The 3,383-nt window shown below is 44.3% G+C and overlaps 1 pseudogene; it reads left to right on the top strand.

Annotated features, from left to right (window-relative positions):
• The first annotated feature begins 464 nt into the window (after positions 1 to 464).
• Positions 465 to 1,722, top strand: LOC125918812 (histone acetyltransferase KAT7-like; annotated as a pseudogene).
• Positions 1,723 to 3,383: the final 1,661 nt, after the last annotated feature.

Below are 3,383 nucleotides of genomic sequence, written 5' to 3' on the forward strand. Positions count from 1 at the left end.
GATAGAGGCTGGTTGCCAGTGATTAGAGGTTGGAACTTCAGTCCCCCCCCTTCACCTCCAGGGACAGGAGAGGGGATGGAGGTTTAATTAATTACCATTGGGCAATGATTTACTCAATCATGCTTACATAATGAAGCCTCTGCAAGAACTCAAAAGGACAGGGTTTAGAGAGCTTCCCCTTGATATTCTTGTTTTGTGTGTGTGAACAAGAACACATCCATATGCCAAGAGGTTGGAGTCTCTCACATTTCATGCTCAGGACCCTCTGGACATCATTCTACACATTGCTTCATCTGGCTGTTCACTCACCTCCTTTAATATCCTTTGTAACAAACAAGTAATCAGTAAATAAACTGTTTGCCCAAGTTATGTGAGCTGCTCTAGCAAATTAATCAAACCAACATTAACTAACAAACATTAATATGAGATAGCTGTCCTGTGAAAGGACATTCATAATCACTGCCATGGAACACAGACAGACCTATGGGAACGCTCGAGAAACTCTCTTGGAAAACCTGAATAGTGAATATGACTTAGATCTTTTCCGAAGAGCGTGAGCCCAGGCTTCAGAGGATTTGGACAAGTTAAGGCCGCAAGACCAAAGCACAGAGGAGAGCAACATAATTAAAACAATTGCTTTTGGTGGTTATGAGCTCATTACCTGGTACCATTCTTCCTATCCCAAAGAATATGCATGACTGGGACATCTCTACATATGTGAATTCTGATTAAAATACATGAAAGGCCAAATGATACTCAGCTAACACACGGCTAAAAATGTGTATGGAAACAGCCACCCGGTGATGAGATATATCATCAGCCAACAGCTGTTGGCCAAGCTTTTTCTGGACCACAAGATATTACATTATGATGTGGAACCCTTTATGTTCCATGTTATGACAGAAGTGGACAACACCGGCTGTCACCTGATTGGATATTTTTCCAAGGAAAAGAATTCATTCCTCAACTGCAGTGTAGTATCCTTAGCATGCCTCAGTACAGGAGACAGGACTATGGCAAGGTGCTCATTGATCTCAGTTATTTGCTTTCCAAAACGGAAGAAAAAGTTGGTTCCTCAGAACGTCCACTCTCCAATCAGAGGCTCACAAGCTACTGCAGTTACTGGAAAGAAATGCTTCTCGGCTACCTGCGTTATCTCCAAGGGAAAGAGATTTCTACCAAAGAAATTAGCCAGGAGACAGCTGTGAATCCTGTGGACATTTTCAGCCCTCTACAGACCCTCAGATGTTCAACTATTGGAAAGGAAAACACTTAGTTTTAAAGACACGGGACCTGATAGATGAGTGGAGAGCCAAAGAGGTCAAAGATCCCCTCTAAAAAAAAAAAAAAAACCATGGACCCAAGCTTTTTACAGTGTGCCCCTCCCACTTAAAGTGACCTGTTACTCTGAGCCTGCGAACCCCGGCAGCAGGAATCTCTACCCTAGGGATCCGTCTGTCATCTCTGGGGCTCTTGTGGTTGGTAAATACAGTATTTGGGGGGAAGACCAACCTCCTCAGGACTGTCCCGGCTCCGACCCTGGTGTATGTTGCAGACGTTAGTTCTGAGGAACTGTGATTTCGGCCTCAGTGAGGTTGCCTGGATGGGATCTCTAGTAGCCTTCACTGAAGGCAGACACCTCACAGCACTGATCCATGGTGTTCTGTTTGGCACCGTACCTGTCCAGTCACCGGGTCCCCTCTTGCCCGGTAGCCCCATGAGCTTGTTTGTGTTGCATCTTCTACACTTTGAAATAATGCTTCTTCCTGCCTGGTCACCAGACTTCCAAATAATGGCTGCTGCCACAAGAACCTTTCCAATCACTCCTTACATGTGTTTACTTTTTTTTTGGAACAGCAGGGAAGAGGTAACACTTGTGAGTGTGTGCACACTGGGAGGGGTCCGTTCCCTTTGGATTTTACCTCACTTTGATTTCTTTCCTCCACTTTTATTGACAGCCTTGCTTATAATCAGTATCAAGCTGGCCAGAGAGCAATATTCTCTTAAGACTCTTCCAAGGATGAGTCTTGCTAACAGCGTATAATCTATCGGAACGAGATGGAGAGGGCAATTAAGAGGCGGCGATTCGGTACTCCGAGTTCACCTGTGGGCAGTGTCTTGGCAGAAGGCAGCAAATACTTCTTTTTGCCTCGCCAGAAAGTACCCAGTCATAACTGCTTTCTTCTCTCTTAACTCCCTGGCCCCTTTTACATTTGCAGGTGCCAAAATAACGTTCAGTCCTCCTTCATGCTGCGGGCGAACAGGTTCATTAGACTGCAGAAACCTTCTCCCCAGTACCAGTCTGATGTAGCACACCTCAGTTGCACCGATTTTTGTCTGAACATCCTTGGCGAGGTAGGTAGGACATGACCGCGAATGATTTCCAGATCTCTGCCCAAGACTCAGCAGGCCACCCCCGCCAAGGTTTGCTTCTCTTTAACAGTGCCTCACCCTCCTTCTTGAACTAAAGTGCCCATGCCCTTCCAAGAACTCCTCCCCCATTTCCTTTTTTGGGGTTTGCCACCGTTCCCCCCTATCCCCTGGTTTCCTATTTTTGGTGTTCAAGCAAAGCAAGAGATGCTGCCTTTAACTTCTGTCCAGCCCCTTACAACTTTTTTTTTTTTGATGGCTTCCATTTTCTTTTCTTTTTTTTAACTTTCTTTTTTATTTTTTAAAATTTACATCCAAATTAGTTAGTGTATAGTGAAGCAATGATTTCAGTAGATTCCTTAATGGCCCTTACCCATTTAGCCCATCCCCCCTCCCACAACGCCTCCAGCAACCCTCAGTTTGTTCTCCATAATTATGAGTCTCTTTTGTTTTGTCCCCCTCCCTGTTTTATATTATTTTTGTTTCCCTTCCCTTGTGTTCATATGTTTTGTCTCTTAAAGCCCTCATATGAGTGAAGCCATATGATTTTTGTCTTTCTCTGACTGACTAATTTCACTTACCGTAATACCCTCCAGTTCCATCCACATAGTTGCAAATGGCAAGATTTCATTCTTGTTGATGGCCGACTAATACTCCATTGTATATAAGTACCACATTTTCTTTATCCATTCATCCATCGATGGACATTTGGGCTCTTTCCATACTTTGGCTATTGTTGGTAGTGCTATTATAAACATGGGGGCCCTTCCAACTTTTTGATGGGTAGCTTTTGATATATGACATGACACCCATCCCAACCTGGTGTCCTACAATACTCCACTGCATGTGGAACCCTCACATTCCTGACTCGGGTCATTTGTGCCTTTCTCTCGTCATCTCTGTCACTACTCACACCCACTGCAGTCTGGGGGGAGCTAATTTTAAGCATATTTAACCAGTTTCAGTGTCACTGTTAAAGTTTGTCTAAAAGCAACTTCACTGGGGGTTTTCTT

This window comes from Panthera uncia, chromosome B4 (assembly GCF_023721935.1).
Source record: "Panthera uncia isolate 11264 chromosome B4, Puncia_PCG_1.0, whole genome shotgun sequence".
Classification (NCBI taxonomy): Eukaryota; Metazoa; Chordata; class Mammalia; order Carnivora; family Felidae; genus Panthera; species Panthera uncia.